This window comes from Telopea speciosissima, chromosome 7 (genome assembly GCF_018873765.1).
Source record: "Telopea speciosissima isolate NSW1024214 ecotype Mountain lineage chromosome 7, Tspe_v1, whole genome shotgun sequence".
In the NCBI taxonomy this organism is placed as follows: Eukaryota; Viridiplantae; Streptophyta; class Magnoliopsida; order Proteales; family Proteaceae; genus Telopea; species Telopea speciosissima.
This window is the reverse complement of record NC_057922.1, coordinates 39,000,186-39,026,765: the sequence shown is the minus strand read 5'-3', so window position 1 is coordinate 39,026,765 and position 26,580 is coordinate 39,000,186. Positions and strand designations below refer to the sequence as shown.

General features: G+C 39.5%; 1 pseudogene; it reads left to right on the top strand.

Annotated features, from left to right (window-relative positions):
• The first annotated feature begins 570 nt into the window (after nt 1-570).
• LOC122668536 overlaps nt 571-26,580 on the top strand; it is a 66,272-nt pseudogene continuing 40,262 nt past the window's right edge.

Sequence of the window (26,580 nt, the reverse complement as noted above, 5' to 3'; positions counted from 1 at the left end):
AAAATTGTGATACCATGAATGTAACTTTAGTTTATCAAAACAACACTTTCTTAGTCTCCACTCCCCAGATATAAAAGATTCAATAAAATTGAAACCACACCCATTGAAGATCTTTCTGAGGTAACTAACTTGAAAAATTGCTACCCCAGTGACGCTCCACCCCTTCCACAGCGGCTGCAATGGCACTTCCTTTCTCTGCAGCCTTTTGCATTCTAGATATAGCATCATAGAGGCACTTTATAATATCCAACATAGCAATAACTTCACCATTTTCAACGATAGGGAGGTGCCTAAACTTCCCTGGATAAGAAATGAGTAAATAATTAAAGACAATTTGAGGAGCCATCTCTAGGTAATTGTTAGTACTCTCATAGAAGATATTGCATACACACACACACACTTTCAGTGCAAACCAGAGAATATTATAGCCATTAACAAAGGAAATAAAATGGGGAAAATACCAAAAATAGATTCTTTCAAAAAAAGTTGAAAAGAAACAAAAGCTTTGGTGAACTACTACAAAACAGATCGTCCTAGTCAATAGTTTCAGCAATTTTAATCAGTGGCAAGATGGCGCATGAGATTGTGTTATCAGCAGATGTAGTCACCTAGTAAGTAGGACCAGCCAAATGTTAATTTTTAAATTGCATTCGTTAATGTTTCATTCACAAGAACTTGATTAGAAGACAAGATTTCCATGCACGACATCCAATATACAAATGTAAAATTGGCTATAAATGCATCAGAAATACTAATAGTCCAGGATATGCATAGCAACTAATATTGATCAAAAGAAGCTAAACACGAGCACACATACGCGTACACACAGGCACAACCCCAACTGACCAACCGTACACCTGTACACCAAAATTGAATGGAAGTCCAAAGTCTTTATAAGCAAAATAGGAGAGGAACTGCAAATGCCTTAAGTACTAGCTAGACACTAGATTTTCCACTTAATCCTAGGGTAACAGACACAAAAGAAGCCCTTGTAAAATTTGAAGGCCTATGCCTCAACCGGCAGATGTTTTACTTTACATTCATCACAACAAGGCACATAAAGTGTGCTTTTTGCAGTGACATCCACGTCAAAAATTCCAATGGCAATTTAAATCATTGCAGGCGTGCTGGGGCACTTTTCTTTTCAATCAGATGCACTAGTACCCTTTCGACCCTAATATACTTATGTAATCCAGTCATATAGATTCCACTGCTTTGTTGGGTAAGGATTTCTTTCTTTCTGATCGGTTTACAACCACTTGAGGGCTCTGGTTGGGTGAATTCAGTTACCTCTTCACAAAGTTAGTATGCACATATGTGCTGTGAGAGAGAGATCTACTGTTTGCTTAAGGTGATAGCCTAGGTGATGTAGATCAAGAGAGGTTCCAACACAAGTATTCACACTGGAAAATCCTAATCTAATGGATTAAAAAAGTAGCCTAATAGGTTATATAGGTCATGGGCTGGGAATTTTTATGCTCTCTGTTGTACTTGGCCTATTTTGAAAGCCGGTATATAAGGGATAAGTGGTCCATACGAATTTAACTTGTTAGTTGTATCTAGTCCTCTAAAGTTATGAAGTCTTGGGGATGTCAATAAGTTAGTTTCCTTGAAAATGTAAAATTCATTCAAAATCTTGAGAAGTCCCAATGCAAGTCCTAGGAAATGTATAGGCCATTAAATGTAGGAGAAAATCCCAATGAGAATCTAGAACCCTCCCAACCACTGTATAAAAGAGCTGCTTCTAAACATTTTGAAATTTGTTTATCAAAAAGAAAAAGCATTTTGAAATTTTTGGTTTTGTGTCAATAGCGTTGAAGTGGAGCTAAGGAGATTGATGTAGAAAGGACCAAAATCAAATTCAAAACAATGTAGTGAACAGTACCCGAGTACTAACGTGAACACTGGGACAGCCATACTGGGAATCCTTATAGAAGACCCAAGTTGAAGACCAGATCTCCCCCCTATTTTGTCTTAATAAGAAACCAAGTCAGCAGCTAGCAAGGGAGATCAGCTACAGTTCCTAGAAGACTGATTTACTTCTTTTTTTATTTGCTATGTTGATTATTCAACAGGCAAGCTAGTTAGTTTTTAGTATGTGTGTAGACACCTAAAATTTGCTTGCAAAATATTTTGAAAGCCATAGCCCTTTATTTTTCATACCTTTCCTGCCAGTGTAATGCTGCCCCTTTTACTTCTAAGTTTCTTGAACAGAACCTTTGTTCCACTATGTATTTCCACTCAAAATAGTTCTGAAAGGTAGTATCTCAATCTAGAAACTTCTCAGCATATCTATCCATGAAGATTAGTTACCCCAGTCCTGAGATCTTCAACATTCAATGAATTTCAGGTTGTTCATGAGTGGCGGGAGCCGCAGGACAATGAAATGGATTTTCTTCTTCGTTTTTGGATCCACCTTCTGGTAGATCTGAAGGTTATGGTCGTCTTCTGGTGCCTCCATCGACCACCTAGGATTCTTGGCACTGCAGATTTTGGAATCGCAACCTAGTTGATCAAGGCATGATTGTAGCCCGGCAAATGGTCCTGTAACTGAGATTTCATACAGATCTACTTCGTCTGTGATGCCATATTTGACATAGGAAGATGCAAATTGCAAATGTATCATGATTTTGTTTGTGAGGAAATTACAAAAAAAGTGAGAAAAAATGGAGCTAGAGAATGATTAAATACTATTAATTTCTCTTCTAGTTCAATGGTCCAGGTCCAGGTCTGAAGAGAATTATTTCTCTTGTTCAAGGGGAATATTTCAAAGGCTGTGTCTACATCCATAATAGCACTTCTATGCCTTAGGTGACTTGTTCAAGAGGCTAGAAGTAGCTTGCTCAGGAAATCAGTCTTTGGATTCACATGGCTGTTTAACAAAATAATAGGTCATAAATCAACTTCAAAAAAAAGATAAGAGTGATACATGATGACATCTCTACATTCGACTAGCTATTTCGTCTCACCATAAACTGTTTTCTAGTTCCGCAATGGGTCAATTGGTTTCTAATAAGTCTGAGTATACATGGTTTCTAGTTTAATGGTAAGGATGTCAATCTATAATTGCAAACTATAGTGTTTTCTGTTTATTTCGAATTTAGTTATATTTATTAATGAATAATGTGTCAGTGTAACAGATGTGAAGGATTGTATGGAGAAAGTACAGTTTGTTAGATTTGCCGAAGAAGTCTACTACAATGGAACATTGATTTTAAAAGCATTCAGTTCTGGCCTGGAAATAGGAACATGTAACTGGACAATACGTGGTCCAAGAAGAAACATTACCTGTTTGTCAAGCTCCATCTTCGAATCTGCTCATGCAATGAGTTTTGACTACAGTTCTCTTCAAGGGAATGATCTGATCCTATTTTCTGATTTCTCATTGTTGCATGATGAAGTTGATGTTAGTAAGGATTCCCTTGCCCATATGAATCAGATAGAGCCCGAGTTCAACCAACCAACTACCTGTAGTTTCTCAGCCCTAACGTATATATCCCTATTTAATTTTAATGTAGTTTATAAAAGGCTTCTCATTGTTTTGTTGGTTCCATATCATTTAATTCATTTAGAACCCGATTGTCTGTTAGCCTTAGCTTTTTTCTTTTCCCTGCCCCTTTTCAATAGCTGTAGTTGGAGATTAAAATTTCAATGCTTGACATGTTGCAGGAATGATGATAATGATGGGAAGAATTTCATCCAATCACTCATTGGTACTGAAGAATATTCAGAGGAGACAGACAAGCTTGCTTTCATCTGCTCCTGCGCCATAGACTCTGTTACACAAGGAGGTTCTGTCCTTGTACCCATTGGTCGACTTGGAATTGTGCTGCAGCTTTTGGAGCAGATATCACAATCTCTTGAATCTGCAAACTTAAATGTAAAGTACTTATGCTCGTAGTCTGAACCAAATTGATCGATTATTACTTTATTGCTCAAGTTTAAGAAAAGATCTATTTTGTTTTTTTTTTTAATGCGGTAGGCCCTTGTTAGCCTAGTCACGGGCTCTTTAGAGCCTCGTTTGCTATTCCATACTATTTATTTTGTAGCTTAGGTGATCAGTTTAGAAGTTATGTTTGAATTAGGAGTTGAGACACATTGGGAAGTTGTGACGGCATTAGGATTGTCTAATACCCAAGTAACTAGCATAAGAAGCCATATACCCTGCCCTAAGGAGGCCACGGATTTTTATTTATAAATCTTAGAAGTTCTTCTACATGGCATCATGGATTTACTAATGTGGATCCCTTAGTTTTTCTGGGTGGATTTCTATTGATAAATTAACTAGTCAGTAGCCCTTTAAATTTGTGCCTGCAAGTTGTGGTTTGTTCTCTGCTGTTATTATTTAAATCTTAATATGAAACTGAAATTCTTTTCAGTTTGAATTGTTCCATACTTTTTAGATTATGTAGCCTTTTTCTATCAATTAACCTTCTTTCAAATTAAAGTTCCATTGTACAGTTTAATATTGTCTGCAAAACCTTGATATTCAGACCAGAAACCAGATCAGGTTCGGTCACACCCTTTCAGATCAGAGAGAAAATTTTCTAATTGAACTTCTCATTCAATTGGAAGGCGAAGACAACTACTAATATAGTAGACTTGTTAGCTAGGCTAGAGGTTGCATTCAGGGCACTCCCTTCCTATGCTGTTTTAGTCTTATATTTATCTGTTCTTTTCTTTATGGTCATGTCTTGGAAGGTAGAGTAGGACCCCTAGACTGTTGACCTAAACTTCAGAGCTATTGGTTTTTTTGTGGTTTTCAAGTAGGACTGCTGCTCTTGAAGACCTTAATTTTTAATTCTCATAATTTCTGATATTTCATCTAAATTCCTATTCTTATTTGGATTTCTTAGTGAATTTATAGTTCAATTCAATATCTTTCTCTCTTGTCAGTGTTCTTTTGTTGTCATAGCCTAAGCAGGAATCTACATTTCTAGTTCTATTAGGATTGGTAATTTTGGTTTCTATATAATCCATCAGTTTTTATTGATTTCTGTTAAGAAAATGCTCATGTATATTAAAAGATTGGTTGCTGTGGCAGCACCTTTTTTGTTTTTACATTATAATTTATCTTTCTCTTCTGTTGATAAATTTTTTTTTTTGGGTGAATAAGAAATTCATTACCAAAGAGGATGAAAAATTACATGACCCCAAAAGGGGAGCAACAAAACAAAAAACAGAGACCAGCCCTTAAAGAGTAGGGGCTGGATTGAACAGCGTTACCTAAGTGTGGCCCCGGGAAACAACTATGCACCTGTTCCTTTGGGAGTCAATACAAGAAGAAAGAGGAGCGAAGGCTAATTTGGCCTTAATTTCAAAGGAAATGGAATTCCAAATCTGCTGATATGAGCGGGAGTTGGAGGTCCATTTCCTGAATTACGCTCCATCCAGATATGATTAAGCGAAGCACAAAAAGTAAGCTTCCCGACAGTGTCGCAGATAGAAGATCCTGCAAAAGTCATAACAATCCATAGCCACTCGCGAAAGAAAGGCAAGATTCTGCGTTGTGCAGGCCAGCATTTGATTAGGACTCCTTTCCAGATTGCTTTGGTAGTTGGGCACTCGAAGAACAGATGGTCGATGTCTTCCACATTATTCCAACAAAGGCAGCAGGAAGGGGGGACTTGGATGTGACGATGCCGAAGGAAGGCCTGGGTTGGAAGGCATTTGGAGAAGATCCTCCAAGCAGTGAAGCAATGCCTAGGGATATGATGCTTGAACCAAACAAGCTTCTTCCAAGGAACAAGAGGACCCTTGAGGCGGATAGCATCCTAAGCTGAATTAGAGGAGAAGGAGCTGGAGCTGCTAGCTTTCCACAAAACACAGTCATCTCTGCTGGAGAGCCTGCGGGGAATGGAGGCAAGGTCATTCCAAATATGAGTAAGGTCTTGGGAGGCAGTGGAAGGAGGAGACCTGCCAGCAGGGCCTAAGATATCAGCCACCAAGGAGAGTCTGTGGAGGCTGGAGGCATAAATGGTGCGAGGAGATATCATGCTGATTAGGATCCCCTTAGGGTGCCAATGGTCGAGCCAGAGATAAGTAGAGAGACCATCTCCAATCTGAGTTCTAATGCTGTGGAGAACCAGGTGACGGGAATCCAAGATCTTGTGCCAAACCCAAGAAGAGTCAGAGGAAGCAGAAGCTGACCAGATGGAATCCTGACGGAGAAGATTTGAATAAACCCAATCGACCCAGATACTCTTTTGCTTAGAGACAATTTTCCAGATGAGCTTGATGATCCCTGCAGAATTGGCCTCTTTGATTCTTCTAATGCCCAGACCACCTCCTTTTTTAGGAAGACAGACGGCTGCCCAGCTGAGAGGGTGAAGGAATTTAGAGGACTCCTTACCCTTCCAAGGGAAGGAGGCAAAGAGAGATTCCAAGGACTTGATAGTAGCTTGGGGGAGACCAAAGATGCCAGACCAGTAGATATAAGAAGCTTCCAGAACTGAACGAGTAAGAACCAACATGCCTGCATAGGAGAGAAGCTTGCCTTTCCATAACTGGAGCCTTTTGTGAATAAGATCAAGCATCGGGGTACAGTGATGAGCCGTGAGCCTGGAAGGGATAAGGGGGAGACCCAAGTACTTGATAGGGAGATGACCATCAAGGAAGCCTGATCTCTGGAGAAAAGCCAGCTTGAGAGAGTTAGAGACTCATGCTAAGAAACTCTGAGGCTTTGCAGGATTTTGGCGGAGGCTGGACATCTCATAGAAGTGCTGAAGGCAGAGTAAGGAGGCATCAAGGGAAGCCAGAGACGCCTTGGAGAAAATCATCAGGTCATCAGCGAAAGCCAGGTAAGTAAGCTTGAGCCCTTTACACTTAGGCATAGGGGGAATGAGCCGCATATCCGTGGCAATTTGGATTTTCCTGGATAGAACTTCCAAAGCCAAATTGCACAGGTAGGGGGATAAAGGACAGCCTTGCTGAATACCCACCCTGGCTTCAAAGAACCCTGCCGGACTGCCATTGATTAAGACTGAGAATCTAGGAGTGGTGATGCAAGATTTTATCCAGTTGGCAAAAATCACAGGAAATCCCATCTTGGCCATCACATGAGCAATGAAATCCCATCTGAGCGAGTCAAAAGCCTTATGAAGATCAATCTTCAGGAGAATAGAGGGCGCATGATTTTTCCTTTCAAACCCTCTGACAATGTCGTGGCAAAGGAGGATGTTGTCAGAGATGCTTCTCCCAGGGATGAAGGCAGATTGGTTGTCGCTAATAAGCGGACCCACTACACTCTTGAGTCTTATAGCAAGAATCTTAGCAATGAACTTGTACAGCAGGTTGCAAAGGGCTATAGGTCTGAATTCATTCATGGTGGAAGCTCCCTCCTTCATTCCCACCCCCTTGATAAAATTTAACTCATTTTATTATTGGAAATTGGGAACTTTTAACATAATGATCCTACTTCTGAAATCTTCAAAATTTAGAAAATTCTTTTTAGAGTATTAGAAGCAGAATTGCCCATAACAAGAATGACTTGTATGCTATTTGGAGAACATGGCATTGGGAACCTTTTACTTTGCTACTGCCGTCCCCCGCCCCCAAAAAAAAAAAAAATAAAAAAAATAAAAAGGGGGTGGGAATTTGATTGTTGCTTTGGTAGACCCTTCTGGTAGTGGGGGGCATAGTTGTCACGGCGTCACGGCGATCCAAGTCGGTGGAGGGGTGTCACGCCGATATATCGACATGTCGCCCGCCATGGCAACGCCATGGCGAGCATGTCGACCATGTTTTATTTTTTATTTTCTCTATTTTTAGTGTCATTTAGTATGCTATTATATATGCCCTATAACATAAAAAATCAGCATGAAAGTGTACTACTAATATACTATGGTTTAATTCATGAAAGTGTAATATCCATTAGTGTATATGAAAGTATGAAAATATAGATTAGCCTATCAAATAATTGAAAGCAATAGTAAAAATCAAATGATAGGCTAAGTGGCTAACCTGTTTACTGAAGCTTAATAGCAATAGTCTTTTTTCAGTGTGTGTGATTTGGAGCAAAGCAACCTGAACAAAGTAATAGGTATATATTAATATATATGAATTTGATGAAAGATGAGAGGAAATTATGTATTCAAAAGCAAAAAAATAATTTAAGATAAATAACTGAATATAGTATAATAGTAATCAAAGATCAAAATTTAAAGTCAAGTAATTAACCAAAATACCAAATATAGATAACCTTAAGTCCTTAACTAATCTTCAAAGATCAAAGTTTAAAGTTCAAACTTCAAACTTTAAACTTTAAACAATCCACAATATCCAAAAGGACCAAAACTAATTAATTATCATATTCATCTAAAAGATCTGCATTTGGCAGATTTTCTTGTCGTGGCTCTTCGATGCCATCATAGTCATCTACGACGTTCTCGTCGTCATTCACATCATCTTCCTCTTCTTCTTCGTCTTCATCTGGTTCAGAGTCATCTTGAACATTAGCCATCCTTGAGCTACCTCTCCCTCTACCATGTCCACGGCGTGAATATGTCACATCAACTCTAGAGGTTGATGCTTGAGTTCTCCTTGGTCGGATGGGGGCTTCAATCGATGCCCCCATTGCTCTACCAACATTGTCCCACGTGAGATCATCATTGGGAAGGACTAAATCTTCCACTGGCTGGGTAACCATCCACTCACTAGACCAATCCAGCTCATCAAGAATTAGTGGATCATATTTTTTGTTTTTGCCTTCCAGCTCATGTCTTTGTTGAAACCTTTATTGGAGGCGGCTATTGTATTGAACGTAGACTAGATCATTCAAACGAGAATGTTCCAGTCTATTCCTTTTCTTGGTATGAATCTGAATTCATAAACAAGAGAGAACAAAAAAGTCATTTTTCAATAAAAGACATAACAAAAGTGAAAAAAAAAGTCTAAAAAATAAATTAAATGTAAATGTAATCATGTAAGTTAATACTTACAAACTCAAATGTGCTCCAGTTGCGCTCACAACTAGAAGAAGAGCAACAGAGGCCTAATATGCGTCGTGCAAGCTTTGAAAGCTCAAAAGCACGACCTCCATTTGTACTCCACCAAGTAACTATAAAAATATAATAAAAAGACTGAATTAATAGTAATACATCATAGACATAGTAGCATATAAAGTAGGTACAAACTAAAAATACTAAGTTACTTACTAGGATTTATGGTTGTCCGTTGTCTAATTGCCATATCCCTGTCGAAAGAACCCTTTGAAAATCTATAATCGTCAATTTGCAAAGTTATCTTGTCTTGTATAGCAGGGTCATCCACCAGTCTGGTCATGACATCAATCAATGAGATGTATAGATTGGCCATCAGTTCGCCATCTTCACGTTCCTTGAACATGAAAAATTTTTCGGGATTAAGAAATAGTGCGGCTCCATACAATGGACGCTCCATCTGACACTCCCAACGCCTGTCAATGATACTTATAATTTTCTTCCACAGCCGTTCTTTATGTGCTAAATATTCACGGATTTTCTTTTTTGCCTCTTCCATAGCGACATAAACCTTAGCCATAGCAGGCCTCTCATCACCATCAACAATCCTCAAAACAACAATAAGTGGCTTCGATGCTCTAATAAAATGTTCCACAGTGTTCCAAAATGGTACAACAAACACCGTTTCTTCCACTTTCTTTCCAGCCTCTGTCTTTGACAAACTGAAACCCTTCCACTCATTAGAAATAAACAAATGCTTCAATGCATCCTTATGCTTAACCAAACTCTGACATGTCAAACAAGCAGTTGCAAATCTAGTAATTGCAGCTCTCACAAGATCCTTTTGTCCAGTTCTTTTCCTCATTGCATTAAGAAGACGTGTGTGCCTGTAGATGAAGGTGGTTATTTTTTTTGCCTTACCTATCACATTCTTAAAGTCTTTCAGACCACCTATATCCTCCAACATCAGGTCTAAGCAATGGGCTGCACAAGGAGTCCAATATAGCTTTCTTCTCTTTTTCATAAGCATTTTACTAGCCAATTTATAATTTAAAGCATTGTCAGTCACAACTTGAATGACATAATCCTCACCAATCTCATCAATTTTGCTATCAAGCAATTCAAATAGCATTTGTGCACTTTGAACCATACCAGATGCATCAACAGATCCCATGAAATGAGTCCCCTTTGGACAGTTAACGAGAAAATTAATTAAGTGCCTTCCCCGTTTATCCGTCCATCCATCAGACATAAGAGTGCACCCATACTGCTTCCAATACTCTTCATATTTTTTCTTCATCTCTGCAGTTTCATTCACAGCATTTCTTAACAATGGCACTCTCACTTGATGATATGAAGGTGGAATATATCCAGAACCATATTGTGCAATAGACTCGCACATCACCTCAAAGGTCCTTGCCTTAATAGCATTGAATGGGATACCTTGCTGATACATCCACTTAGCAATGTGATAATCAACTCTGGCTTTTTGTTCTGGTGTCCTAAAACGGTTCTCTATAGTAGTCTGAGTAGAACTACTATTATGCCTCTCATTGACTACTTGCTCAGGAGTCCGTCTAACATGAGCATCTATGGGACCCCTTACTTGAGGCTGAGTAACCTTTCTTTTCTTAGCAATTGTCCCAGAGCTAGGACCCAACCTAACAGTTGTAGGAGTCTGGGATTGTCATTCTAGTGTATCTTCTGATTGTATTGCCCTCCAACTTCTACAGCATCATCATCCAATACTTCTGTAATCTGTTTCTTCTTTTTTTTATTTAGAGCTTCCCTCATCACTTGAGAAATAGAATCATTCGTCTTGGTACACTTAGTAACGTCTCCATATCCACCCACCAAATGTTGCTTCAATCTTTTAATTCCACAACTCATTTCTTTGCCACAAAGGGTGCATCTAACAACATTCTTGTTTGTTAGATTTGGCTAATACCCATACTTCCACGTAGGGTCATTTGATTTGGCCTTTCTTGCTGGGTCTTTGCTTGGATCATATCCTGGAGTAGCTCCAGTACTTGCAATATTTTCACCCCCACTACTAATTGGTGTGGAACCATCCATTAGTTGAGTGAAAGAGACTAGTAGACTACAAAGGTAACAAAACAAAAAAAAAACAATTAAACTGGTTTTTAACATATTAACATTAAGCTGAACTAGGATGGAAAACAGTCAAAACACAAAATCCAAGTACTGGTTTTTAGCAGATTAACATTAATGGATGGAGGGGAAAAAAAAACTGAAATTATGGAGTTGAATATGTGCTTGCTGCTGTGGTGTGTGTAACACTGTGAGTTTGTGACTGAGACTGTGAGTGAAATCAGTGAATAGTGATGGACTACTGGCTGTAATAACTATTAAATCCCTCCCTCCTTTGTCTCTCGACTCTCTCCCTGTCTCTGTGTGTGTAAGTGTAACTGTGCATGTGTGGGCCTGTGTGTAAGGTAAGAAGAAGAAAAAATAAAAAACAAACACCTTCTCTGTGACTGTGCAACCCTACAACTGCAAGGCAAGAAGGAAAAAAAGAACAAAAAAACAGAGATAGTTCGGCTGTAATCAATCTCTCCCCCCTTCTGTCTCTCGACTCTCTCCCTATCTCTGTGTGTGACACTGTGTATGTGTGCACTGTGCAGGGCAAGGAGAAGAAAAAAAAATACATTCTTTGTCTATGTGGAAGCCTGCAACTGCAAGGCAAGAAGTCCCAAGGTCTGCGACTGTAAGCAAGCTAGTTGCAAATCAAGAAGAAGAAAAAAGAAAAAGAAAAAAAAAACCGAGAAGACTATGGTTACAGCACTGACTGGAATAAATCCCTCCCCCCTCTGTCTCTTGACTATGTCCCTGTCTCTGTGACTGTACAAGCAAAGAAGAAAAAAGAAAAAAGAAAAAAAAATCGAGAGGAGTCGAGGACTACTAACTGAAATAAATCCCTTCCCTCTGTCTCTCGACTCTCTCCCTGTCTTTTTGTGTGTAAATGTGGCTGTGCAAGGCAAGAGAAAAAAAAAAAAAAACAAAAAACGATACTACTGGTTGTAATCACTGCTGGAGGTTGGGAGGAGAAGAATTGAAGAAGAAGAAGAGGTCTGCCTGGGAGGAGGAAGAAGAACCAAATTAAAAAAAAAAAAAAATTTACTTACTTGGAGAGTTGGAGTCTTGGAGGTTGCCGGAGAAGTTTGAATTTCGAAGGCTGCCGAGACTCGAGAGTTGCAGGAAGTGAGGAAGTTACCGTTGCCGAAGTCACGATCCCTCTCCTCTCGATTTTCCCTTTTGCAATTTCTATTTCCCCCCATTAGGGTATAAGTTATTATGTTTAATATTTTTAAGTTTTATGATAATGTGTATTGCAGGTGTAACTAAGAGTTACACCTCCAATACACATTAACGAAAAAGCATCTAAGTTATTAAATCGTTTTTTAAAAAAAAAAAAAAATATGAACCTGACTTTTATATATTAAATGTTCAAATATCGGTCGACATACCCATGTATCGTGGTATGGCGTCCATGGCGATGCCATGGAAGCCATATCGCTCGATATTTATACATATATCATGGCGGACTTCGATATGCCCTTTCCCCCAGCGCCAGGACGCCATGGCGATGCCATGACAACTATGGTGAGGGGAAAGTCTTTTAAAGTCCTTTAGAGATTCTTTGGGTTTTTGTGTGGAGGTTCTGTTATAGTATAGAATCAAATAGGCCTACCTTGCTCTAGATGAAGATGCAAGGGTGGTGTTGCTAAAAGACACCTTCTCAGCCTTACTATCTGACCCAATGGTATTAGCTAATTGTCTAGCCCAACATGTCTCAACTTTATGATTGGGCTTGCAACAAAAGGAACATTGTATGGATGAGGAAGTGGCAGTGGATGACTCAATATTTGGAGATGTTTAACTATTTGATTATAGTTGTGTCAGGACACATAACCTAATGGAGAAGCTCTAGATGAGGGTGCAAGGGTGGTGTTGCCAAAAGACACCTTCTCAACATTACTATCTGACACAACAATATTAGCTAATTGTTGAGCCCCATTCTGGTTTACCATGTTTAGCCCAACATTTCTCAACTTTCTGATTGGGCATTTGGGCTTACCACAAAAGGAACATTGTCTGGAGGATCAGTCGTTGTTCATTTGTATCATGACCACGACCTCTCATAGGAAAGGTAGAACCTTGGCCATGACCAACGACAAACATAGAACCTTCCTTTAAAGAGGGTGAGATGTCAACAATGTGTTGAAGACGAGAGAAGGTCTCATTCAGGGAAGGCACCTTCTCCCGGTAAGCAACTGGCTCTTAACAGATTGATAATTAGAATTTAACCCGGCCATAAATACAGCAACCTGAAATTCAACCCGTTGAACCTTCAACTTTTCTAGATCAATAGTGAGAGATTGATGAAAATTGAGCTCCTCTAACATTCCCTTAAAAGCACTGAAATACTCATTCAGAGATTTGTCCCCTTGCTTGAAGGTAAATATTTTTATCATACAGATCATAAATACAGGACATATTCTTCTCCTGGGAGAAGCTTTCCTTCAAGTCATCCCAAACCCCTTTGTCAGTGGTGTGGAACATGACGTTTGTTGCAATAGCTGAGTCCATACTATTCCACAACCATATGAAAAGAGTGTCATTCTCACGCATCTACTCCTCATAGTCTTTGGAATATGAGGAAAGACGGTTCAGATCTGTGATACTACATTTGTCCTTTAACATTAATATAAACCTCAACTGCCTGGGCCCATAATTGATAATTAGAAACTCCATTGAGTTTGATAGTAGTAATCTGGACATTAACATTGTTCGAAGTAGGTTCGGAATTAGCCATCGTGATGAAAATAAAATAACCAGCAGTGTAGGAGAATGCAACAATCGATATACTAAACCGAGGATTATCACAGCGCAGATCTGGATTCAGCCACAAAATACAGAGCAGAACAATGTTGCTGAGAATAATAACTCAAAAGGTATCCCGGTAATCTGTCAAAGGGGGGAAAAAATCTAGCAGCAAAGAAGTCCAACTCTGAAAATGTAAGTCCAGATTTGGGGAGATTTTAGATCCTATAAAATCCCGGTTTCAGATTGACACCAGATTCTTTTCAAAGGACTGAAATAAGGGGTCCTAAATACCCCCAAAATATCATGCAACTCTAATGTACAGATTCAAAATAATCTCAGATATCAATTCTGTCCAGAAAACCAGTGTATCGCCAATCATGAGAGAATGTAAGCCACAGTAAATCAGGGACTTTGGCCAGACCTAGATTTAAGGTTGATGGGCCTTACCAAGAGGGGCAATAATGCCCCCAAAAGTTAAGAGGATCTGATGGTTAGATCCTCAACTGGAGTAGATATTGTTTTACTAAAAAACCCAAAAAACAGAGCAGCTGCCAGCTTTGAAATCGACCAGAAAAATCCAGATTATGTGAGCTTCAGGTGGAGAATCAATAACAACAACCATAACCTTATCCCAACTAAATGGGGTCGGCTACGTGGATAGAGGCTATGACAATAGTAGAAAAGAGAAGTACAAAGGAAAATAAGTAAAGAAAAAAGTAAAAGCATTAGTCAAAGCAGCATCCCAGAAACATCCCCCTACAAAGGGTCGGCGACATGGGTCCTTGTCCTCCATACAACTTTATCCGTGGTCATACTAGGATTGAGTCCTATCACATGCATATCCTTTCTTACCACTTCTCTAAGTCATTTTAGGTCTGCCCCTACCTCTTTTAGCTCCATCAACCTGAATCTAGTCACTCCTTACTGGTGCATCCATAGGTCTCCGTTGTACATGACCATACCACCTCAAGCGGCTCTCACAGAGTTCGTCCTGGATTGGTGCAACTCCCAATTCGGTTCTAATAGAAACATTTCTTAGTTTATCTCTCCTGGTTGCCGCACATCCTCCTTAGCATCCTCATCTCCGCTACACTCATCTTGTCTATATTACTCTTCTTAACTGCCCAACACTCCGCACCATATGTCATAGCCGGTTTTATTACTGTCCTGTAGAATTTCCCCTTAAGCTTAACAAGCATTTGTTTGTCACACAACACTCCGGTTGCACCTCTCCACTTCATCCATCCTACTTTAATTCTGTGGGAAACATCATCTTCTATATCACCCTCTTTGTTAAAGGTTGACCCCAGGTATCTAAAGCAAACACATTGTGGTTGCTCTCGCTCCTCAAGTTTCACCACTTCTTCTCCTCTCCTGGTTTGACTGAAGTTACACATCATATATTTTGTCTTGGTTCTGCATAACTTAAAACCTTTTGATTCCAAGCTTGATCTCCATAATTCCAGTTTCGCATTAATCCATTCTATTGTCTCATTTATCAAAACAATATCCTCCGCGAATAGCATACACCAAGGGACCTCATCTTAATTGTGTCTAGTTTGATCATCCATGATGAGTGCAAATAAATAAGGGATTAGAGCAGATCCTTGGTATAACCTTATTGTAATTGGGAATTCCTCACTTTGGCCCTCTACAATTTTGACACTCGTCACCACGCCCTCATACATGTCCTTATATCAACAAAGTTATTTGAGCTCCTTTCTTCCCTAGGACTTGCCAAATGAGCTCTCTAGGGACTCTGTAATAAGCCCTTTCTAGGTTGATAAAGATCATGTGGAGGTTCTTTTTGTAAGCTCTAAAAATTTCCATAAGTCTCCTTAGAAGGTAAATAGCTTCTGTTGTGGATCTCCCTGGCATAAAACCAAATTGATTCTCCGATATATCAGTATATCTTCTTAGGTGCCCTTCAATGATTTTTTCCCATAGTTTTATGGTATGACTCATTAGTTTTATGATCCTATAGTTATTGCAGTTCTGGATATCACCGTTATTCTTATAAATTGGAACTACGGTGCTTCTCCTCCATTCATCTGCCATTTTCTTTGTGCTCAAAAAGTTATTAAACAACTTGGTTAGCCAAGACATCCCCCGTACTCCTAAGCTCTTCCACACTTCAATTGAGATCTCGTTCGGTCTTGGTGTTTTGCCTACCTTTATCTTTCATAGTTCCTCTTTAACTTCGGTCTCGTCAATTCGTTATAGATGTCCATGACGTGTGTTGACTTGAGGATTGTTCCTTTCCACTTCCGAGTCCATCCTATCAGTCAAAGTAGCTCCATTAAGTAGGTTGTAAAAATATTCATCCCATCTCTCCATAATGTCCTCATCCCGTATTAGTACTCTACCATCCTCGCTCTTAATGCATCTAACATGGTCCAAATCTTTGCTCTTCCTTTCTCTTATTTTTGCTATTCGATAAATCACATTTTCTCCTTCCTTTGTATTAAATTTTTCATAAAGGTCATCATATTTCTTCGCTCTTGCTTTTCCTACAACCTTTCGAGCTTCTTTCTAGTTACATAATATCTCACTGATGCAGATTCATCATCAAATAGGGCTTGTTTCATTGGGAATAAGTGTAGGGTTGGGATATATATATGTTGGGCCTTTGTTCCTAAGGGTTTTCTATGTATTAGGCCACTTTAGTGGGCCTGAAATAGGGGTATATAGGTTGCATACGGGATTAGCCCAAATACTTAGTTTTTATTTTGTGTTTTTAATTGAACCGGTTTAAATTGGTTGCATCCAATTGGTTCAATTGGTCTAATTTAAGTGAAGTAATCCTATTAGCTAAGAGGTTCTTATATCCTATTGGCTACTAGGAAATCTTCTTTATTTTAAGTAGTTTAAGTTGTTTTAAGTCATTAGGACTCTATTTTGAGTCTATTTGGGTTTCCTAGTCAGTTTAAGTTGCCTAATAGGTTAGGGATAAGGTTAGGCCATTCCTTTTTAGTGTCTAAGTCTATTTTTGAGTCTTCTATATAAGTTTGTAAGGGAGGCCAGCATTGTACACGAATTTGATTAATGAAAAAGCTTTTGTTTGCTGCCATAGCTGCTGAAATGCTCTCTGTTGAGTGAACCTTGTGAGTAATATCAAGGCTACCTTGTGGGTAATATCAAGGTGAAGGGATTGGTGGACTCCGATCGACTCCTTGCATCTTGTAGATCGGGAGGTCCTTCTTCTAGTTCTTCAAAGCTGCTACCGTTGAAGATTTAATCTTTCAAGTAAGTAGTTTATTAATTCAGCATTTAACCTTCTTCTTCTAATCCTCTAACCTAAGCTCCATCTACTCCTATTATCACCCCTTCCATTAATCCATAGATCCATTAGAACCCTAAAACCCAAAATCCAATTCTGCCCTAAATTGCAGAATTTTGTAACTCATCCAAACCCTAACTTCTTTATACCAAAATAACCCCCTAGACCTGCCCATTAATACCCTATAAACCTCTTTCCTAAAATCTGCCCCTAAACCCTAGATCTTACAAACAGTCCATTTTCATAAGGCATCCTACCCAAAACCCTAGAATTCCAACCTCAACCAAATTTGATCCAACTTATACCATTAGACTCATAAAATTCTGCACATCATTACCAAATAAAACCCTAAGTCAAAACCCTAACCATAACTCTAATTCTGCCCTAATTAGCCTAAGCTGTCCCAATCGGCCAGCCTTGTTAAGAGATCCTATTACCCTGGTTCCTAGTGGGATTACTCCTACCTAGGACTACATTAAATTGGTATCAGAGCCATGGCGGAGGGAAGCTCCAACCAAGCCTTGAAAGACCCACCTCCCGTCGTTTTCAAGACCTAAGTTCGTTTACCCAATGGGAGCATAGCCATCTTAGTTGTAGATGAGAGGAGACGTAACAACATTATTTCACAATCCGTGGTGGATATGTTGTCCCAATCAGGAGAGATATGCATCGAGCCTACAGGTAAAGTCTGTGTTGAATTTGGGTGTTCTTCATATCATGATGGTGCTTGGTGTAAGCCGGTACCATGTCCAAGGAGCTTTATTGCAGTAGGTTGCAATTGGTTGGACGAGCGACAAGGTTGGATTGAACCGGAAAACAACTTGTGTGTCCTACCTGATCGACAGCGTCTATACCATTTGTTTACTCTAAAAGGATTACAACCAAAGGTGACCACATCAATTGTACAGCCACAAGGACTGCCGAACATGTCAACTCAAATGCAAGTGACATCGACTGTGTTTGAAGTTTCACCTATGGCAGATGCACCAACAAAAGATTCTACTAAAGCGGCTTGTGTTGAAGAGATTCAAGAACCTATAGCTAAAGAAATTCAAGTAGACCAAGCTGCACCAGTAGTTGAGATCATGGTTGAGAAGCTCGGCCATCAAATTGATGTGGAGGTCCAACACACAATGGTAGAAGAAACTACTGAAGAGGGCAAAGTAGACAAGGCTGAGGACATGGAAGATGAAGTGGCGATTGACAACACTCCACTAGAAATCATCGACATCCAAGATGTTGTTCTTGAAGAGGTCGAGCACATAGAGTTTGTTATGCCACTATGGTTCTTTGAAGAGAACGCTCCACGCATTGAAGACTTTATCCCCAATGTTCCCGCTTCACCGAAATTCTGTTTGGGGATGGTCAAAGCTGCTGATCACATGTTGATTCCCGCTCATCACTATAAAATTCGAGGACGAATTTTCTCAAGTTGGGGAGAGTTGATGCAGATTCATCATCAAATAGGGCTTGTTTCATTGGGAATAAGTGTAGGGTTGGGATATATATATGTTGGGCCTTTGTTCCCAAGGGTTTTCTATGTATTAGGCCACTTTAGTGGGCCTGAAATAGGGGTATATAGGTTGCATACGGGATTAGCCCAAATACTTAATTTTTATTTTGTGTTTTTAATTGAACCGGTTTAAATTAGTTGCATTCAATTGGTTCAATTGGTCTAATTTAAGTGAAGTGATCCTATTGGCTACTAGGAAATCTTCTTTATTTTAAGTAGTTTAAGTTGTTTTAAGTCATTAGGACTCTATTTTGAGTCTATTTGGGTTTCCTAGTCAGTTTAAGTTGCCTAATAGGTTAGGGATAAGGTTAGGCCATTCCTTTTTAGTGTCTAAGTCTATTTTTGAGTCTTCTATATAAGTTTGTAAGGGAGGCCAGCATTGTACACGAATTTGATTAATGAAAAAGCTTTTGTTTGCTGCCATAGCTGCTGCTCTGCTTTGTTGAGTGAACCTTGTGAGTAATATCAAGGCTACCTTGTGGGTAATATCAAGGTGAAGGGATTGGTGGACTCCGATCGACTCCTTGCATCTTGTAGATCGGGAGGTCCTTCTTCTAGTTCTTCAAAGCTGCTACCGTTGAAGATTTAATCTTTCAAGTAAGTAGTTTATTAATTCAGCATTTAACCTTCTTCTTCTAATCCTCTAACCTAAGCTCCATCTACTCCTATTATCACCCCTTCCATTAATCCATAGATCCATTAGAACCCTAAAACCCAAAATCCAATTCTGCCCTAAATTGCAGAATTTTGTAACTCATCCAAACCCTAACTTCTTTATACCAAAATAATCCCCTAGACCTGCCCATTAATATCCTATAAACCTCTTTCCTAAAATCTGCCCCTAAACCCTAGATCTTACAAACAGTCCATTTTCATAAGGCATCCTACCCAAAACCCTAGAATTCCAACCTCAACCAAATTTGATCCAACTTATACCATTAGACTCATAAAATTCTGCACATCATTACCAAATAAAACCCTAAGTCAAAACCCTAACCATAACTCTAATTCTGCCCTAATTAGCCTAAGCTGTCCCAATCGGCCAGCCTTGTTAAGAGATCCTATTACCCTGGTTCCTAGTGGGATTACTCCTACCTAGGACTACATTACTCACTTTATCCTTGGCCTTGTTAGTCCTTTGCCAGGTCTTAAAACGATATTTCTTAGTCTGAATGGCTGCTTGGACCTCGTCATCCCACCACCAAGTCTGTCTAGGGGCCAGACGTAAACCCTTTGATATCCCTATGACTTCTTTAGCAATCCTCTTAATATAAGTCAACATCTCAATCCACATCTCATTGGTGTCTCCTTTAAAATCCCATCTTCCTTTCAGAGCCATTTTATCGGTAAATGATTCTAGGAGAACTCCTTGTAGTCGCCCCCATCTTATCTTAGGGAAACCCTTTTTCTCCTTATGTTGCCTCGTACCAAGGTAAATATCCAAGACTACCAATCAATGTAAGCCATAGTTATCAAGGTGTCGCCAAAGCGTCACCATGGTGGTGTCGCCTTGAATTTTGCCCCTCTAGAACCCCATGGTCGCTTTACCGCCTTGATAACTATGATGTAAGCGGTTAAGCTCTCTCCTTACAATCCTTACATAATAGTTTGTTAGGCCTTCTAGTTAGGAAGAAATCTATTTGGCTTGTATGTTGCCTACGCTTGTAGGTAACTAAATGTTCTTCCCTCTTTTTAAAAAAGGTATTTGCAACGCACAGGTCAAACGTTGCCGCATAGTCTAACATCCCCTCTTCATTCCTCTCCCCAACTACGTATCTTCCGTGAACCTCTTCATAGCCTCTACGATCTCTGCCCACATGTCCGTTAAGGTCACCTCCAATAATAATTTTCTGTCCTTGATCAAAACCTTTCGCTAAACCATCCATGTATTCCCAGAATTGTATTTTAACTCTCTTCTAATTCTGTCTGGGGCGCGTACGCGCTAACTATGTTAATAACCTCATTGTGAAGCACTAGCTTGATAGATTCCTATCTCCAAATCTTTTAACATCCATTGCTTTGTTCTTAAGGTCTCTGTCCACCACTATGCCCACTCCACCTGTCCCGCTTTCATCTCCCATATACCATAGCTTGAAGTCATCTAATGCCTTGGCTTTGTGACCCTTCCATCTTGTTTCTTGAATGCAAGCAACATTAATTATTCTTCTCCGCATAACATCTATCAGTTCCATATCTTTACCCGTTAGAGATCAGATGTAGCAGGATGCAAATCTTATCCTATGCTTGCGAACAAGATTAGTATTAAAGGACATGATATAAAAAGAGGTATAGAATAATAATAAAAAAAAAATAGGATCCATACAAAAGGGATTGGCTGGATGAAATAAAGTGCCGGCTTCTACTCCGACGCACCAATGTAGTATAAAAACTATATAAGATATAGATATAATATGAAACGTATGATTAATAGAGTAAAGTGCCAAGAGGTTACTTATAATGTATACATTATACAGGCGGTCAAATACCAAAAGTGATAAATCAGAACAAAGTGGGGTAAACAGGGCAAAATACACAAGATTCAAATAAAATACAAGATAGGCCAGGATAGATCAGACTACTACAGTAAATCACACTATACCAATGGGTACAATAGTTTAATAAAAACAATAAGTTAGAAGAGGTACTGCAATGCAAAGGTACAATAGTGTATTAAGACAATAGGCAAGTAGAGATAACATACTACAAGAGTGGAGCAGTGTATTAAAACAGTGGCAGTGGACAACCCAACCAGTAGAGTTAAAGGCACTAACAAAGTAGTTAGCGATGGATCAATAACCACTAATACAACAATTAGTAATATTGCAATACAAAGGGATATAATAGTGTAATACCACAATAAGCAAGAAGGTAGTGTTGTAGGTAAAACAAAAGTCAAGGAAAGTAGCAGAGGCAAAACTTTTAAAAAAAAAATTATTAATGGATGAACAGAACACCAAATAGGATTAAACAAGTATGCTCCTATTTGCTTCAGCAGAGTACCCTTATCCTCCGATTATATGATCAGATCCTGGGCCCTAGTGATGGTGGGGGCGGTAGGGAAGGTCAAAGGAATGGAATTGCAGGTTCTTAATGTAGTCTTAGATAGGTAGGAGACCTACTAGGAGCCAGACAACAGGATCAATCGCAAAAGGGGTTACTGGTTCGAAAGGACAGCACTAGGATTTAGGTTAATTCTAAGGTTTAGGATGGGAATTTGGGAATGAGCCTTATATGGCTTTAATATGCAGGTCTAGGGGGTTATTATGGGATAAAAATAATTGGATTTGCGAAGGTTTTAAAAATCTGCAGAGTTGTTGGTTTTGGGTTTTAATGGAGTGGAGGAATGGAGGGGTTGTAGTAAAGACTAAGGGCTAGGTTTAAGGTCGAGTGTAGGGAGTGAAGTGGGGAATGTAGGCTGGAAGTAGTTTGAAAATGAAGGCTAAATCTGGAGTTATGGGGGAATCCTAGTGGAGGTAGGAGTGTAGGTTTAATGGAGAATTATGGTTTGATGGATAGAGGGGACTTTAGATTAGGTTAAAGGATGAATGGAATAACTAAATTAACAAACAACTCCCCGGATGTGCAGATCTGCCGTAGCAGCAAGTTGAGGAAGCTTGATTGAAGAAGAAGGACCTCCCCGATCTACAAGATGTAAGGAGTCGATCGGAGTCCACCAATCCCTTCACCTTGATATTACTCACAAGGCAACCTTGATATTACTCACAAGGCACACTCACGAAGGAGCAAAGGCAGCAAGCATAATGCTGAGTTTTTATTAGTCAAAATTCGTATCAATACTTGACCCCCTTAGAACCTTATATAAAAGACTCAAAATTAGACTCTCTAAACTAAAAAGAAAAGGCCTAACCCATTCCTCAACCTACTAGGTAACTTAAACTAACTAGGAAACTAAAATACTAAAAGAAATAGACTCCAAACATGGCTAGACTTATAGAGTCCTAATCCAACCCAACTTACATCACATGACCACTTAAGTTGTCACATGACCATTTAACCATGTCACATGATCACTTAAATTGAACCAATTGGATGCAACCAATTTGAACCGGTTCAATTAAAAAAACATTAAAATAAACTAAGTATTGGGTTAATCCCGTATATAACCTATGTACCCCTAGTTTAGGCTCATTAAAGTGGCCTAATACATAGAAAACCCTTGGGAACAAAGGCCCAACATGTTTATAACCCAACCCTAGACTTATTCCTAATAAAATAAGCCCATTTGGGTGATGAATCTGCATCAACTCTCCTCAGCTTGAAAAATTTCGTCGTCGAATTTGGCAGTAATGAGGGGGAAACAACTTGTGAGTAGCAGCTTTGACCACTCCCAAAAAAAACTCTGGTGAGGCAAGAATATTAGGAATAAGGTCTTCAAGGCCTGGAGCTTTCTCTTCAGAGAACCATAGTGGCATAACAAACTCTATGTGCTCGACCTCTTCAAGAACAGTATCTTGGATGTCGATGATTTCTCGTGGAGTGTTCTCAACCACCACTTCATCTTCCTTGTCCTCAGCCTTGTCTACTTTGCTCTTTTCAGTGTAGACCTATTCAGTAGTTTCTTCTACCATTGTGTTTTGGACCTCCACATCAATTAGCCTAACTTCTCAATTATGATCTCAACTACTGGTGCAGCTTGGTCTACTTGAATTTCTTTAGCTATCGGTTTTTTAATCTCTTCAACATAAACTACCTTAGTAGAACCTTCTGTTGGTACATCCGCCATTGGTGAAACTTTAAACACAGTTGATGCCGCTTGCATTTGAGTTGACATGTTTGGCAGTCCCTGTGGCTGTACAGTCGATGTTGTCACCTTTGGTTGTAATCCTTTTAGAGTAAACAAATAGTATAGACGGTGTCGATCAAGTAGGACACACAAGTTATTTTCAGGTTCAATCCAACCTTGTCGCTCATCCAACCAATTACAACCTACTACAATAACGCTCCTTGGAGATGGTACCGGCTTACACCTAAGCACCATCATGGTATGAAGAATACCCAAATTCAACAAAGACTTTACCTGTAGGCATGATGCAAATCTCTCCTGATTGGGACAACATATCCACCACGGATTGTGAAATAATGTTGTTACGTCGCCTCTCATTAACAACTAATATGGCTGTGCTCCCATTGGGTAGACGAACTCGGGTCTTGAAAATGAAGGGAGGTGGGTCTTTTGTGGCTGGGTTGGAGCTTCCCTCTGTCATAGCTTTGATACCAATTTAATGTAGTCCTAGATAGGTAGGAGACCTACTAGGAGCCAGACAATAGGATCAATCGCAAAAGGGGTTGCTGGTTCGAATGGACAACACTAGGATTTAGGTTAATTCTAGGGTTTAGGATGGGGATTTGGGAATGGGTCTTATATGGCTTTAATATGCAGGTCTAGGGGGTTATTATGGGATAAGAATAATTGGATATGAGAATGTTTTAAAAATCTGCAGAGTTGTAGGTTTTGGGTTTTAATGGGGTAGAGGAATGGAGGGGTTGTAGTGGAGACTAAGGGCTAGGTTTAAGGTCGAGTGTAGGGAGTGATGTGGGGAATGTAGGCTAGAAGTAGGGTTTGAAAGTGAAGGCTAAATCTGGAGTTGTGGGGGAATCCTAGTGGAGATAGGAGTACAGGTTTAATAGAGAATTAGGGTTTGATGGATTGAGAGGACTGTAGATTAGGTTAAAGGATGAATGGAATAACTAAATTAACAAACAACTCACCAGATCTGCAGATCTGCAGTAGCAGCATGTTGAGGAAGCTTGATTGAAGAAGAAGAAGGACCTTCTGATCTACAAGATGCAAGGAGTCGATCGGAGTCCACCAATCCCTTCACCTTGATATTACTCATAGGGCAACCTTGATATTACTCACAAAGCACACTCACGATGGAGCAAAGGCAGCAAGCATAATGCTGAGTTTTTATTAATCAAAATTCGTATCAATACTTGACCCCCTTAGAACCTTATATAAAAGACTCAAAATTAAACTCATACACTAAAAAGAAAAAACCTAACCCATTCCTTAACCTACTTGGCAACTTAAACTAACTAGGAAACTAAAATACTAAAAGAAATAGACACAAAACATGGCTGGGCTTATAGAGTCCTAATCCAGCCCAACTTACATCACATAACCACTTAAGTTGTCACATGACCACTTAACCAAGTCACATGATCACTTAAATTGAACCAATTGGATGCAACCAATTTGAACCAGTTCAATTAAAAAAACATTAAAATAAACTAAGTACTGGGCTAATCCCGTATGTAATCTATGTGCCCCTAGTTTAGGCTCATTAAAGTGGCCTAATACATAGAAAACCCTTGGGAACAAAGGCCCAACATGTATATGACCCAACCCTAGACTTATTCCTTATAAAATAAGCCCATTTGGGTGATGAATCTGCATCAGTTTTGGTTCTGGTTCTATCCCTTGGCACTAGTGTCCTAGTGTCGTTAGTTAAACAGGAATGGGTATAGGAAAATCTCGGGGTTGAAAGTCAGGGAGTGAGAAGTGGGTTGAAAAACAAGGATAGGGTATATGTAGGGTTGATGATAGGGTGAGTAAGTCAGAGAATATATATATTTTAATTAAACCTCCGATTGTGGTAGAGACAGTAGAGAAGGTGAATATCTGAAGTCTGCAAATTAGGTGGTGTAGGCAGTAGAGAAGGTGCATGTATGAGGTTTGTAAATCAGGGAATGATGGAGGCGATAGAGAAGGTGAAGGGTGATGGTCAGGGAATGGTGGAGGCGCTACAGAATGTAAAGGGTGGGGGTCGGAGAATGGGGTTGGAGAGCAAGGGTTCCAGAAAAAAAAACAAGTAGTTTATCAAACCTATAAACAAACCTGGTATGCTTCTAAAAATCCAGTAACAGAGCAAGGGGCCACTCCTTGATTGAAAACCGCTGGTAAATTTCCATATCGTGATGTATTCAGTCTAGATTCATACTGTACAGGATCCACACAAGATGTAATCAGTAAGTACATGAAAACAGCAACACACCATGAAGATAACCCTTAGTTTTTCATGTTTTCCTTAACTAGGGTTCATAGGATATACAGAAACATAGGGTGCTGCAATCTACAAGAAGAAACTCCTAATGGAATTTTTAAAACATAGAAGTAGCGGTAGGTACTGATTTGGAGAAGCTCTGATACCATATAATAATATCAGAAATAGAAAATAGAACTAACAATGTAGAAGAAGAAGAAATGAGGAAGAAAGGAGAGAAGAGACTGGCACAAGGAAGAGCAACAATCCATACTTGTGGCAGTCCTCTCACCAACAGTATATAAACAAACAATTACAATACCACAAGGACTGGAAGACTTTTCATCTTCGGTCCTTGCCGTAATAGAAGACTAATTAGACTACAAGATAAAGTCTGAAAGATAAACCTCTTTTGGAGCATCTCTTTTGGTAGGTGATGACATTCGAGTTATCAATTCTCTTCTGAAATTCACTGATGGTTCTCTGGACTAGAGTTAACTCCCCCTGACTAGGAACATGACCATCATTATTTTATACAAGCTTCCCCTGTAAAGGAATCCTTACGGAAGAAGGGATAGCAGCCAGGGGAGGCTGGGTAGCAGCTGAAGGAGATGGAGCAGCAGCCAAAGGAGGTTGGGTAGTAGCCAAAGTAGGCTCCAAAGTAGGCTGGGCAGCAACCAAAGGAGATGGGAGAAGAGGAACCTCAAGGGGAGGAAGCACAAATACATCTTCACTAGAACTAGAATTCTCCCCCTGAAGATGTGGGGATGGATAATAGGAAAGACATTTATGAAAAACGACATCCATACTGACTAGAGTACGACGGGAAGGGGGATGGTAACACTTAAAACCTTTCTGGGTTGGAGAGTAACCCAAAAAAACACACCACAACCCACGAGGGTCAAGTTTGCCATGAGATTTTGTGTCTCTGGCAGAGCATACACAACCAAACACTTTGGGAGGAACCACAGGTGGAATTCCCATGTAAAAGTTCAG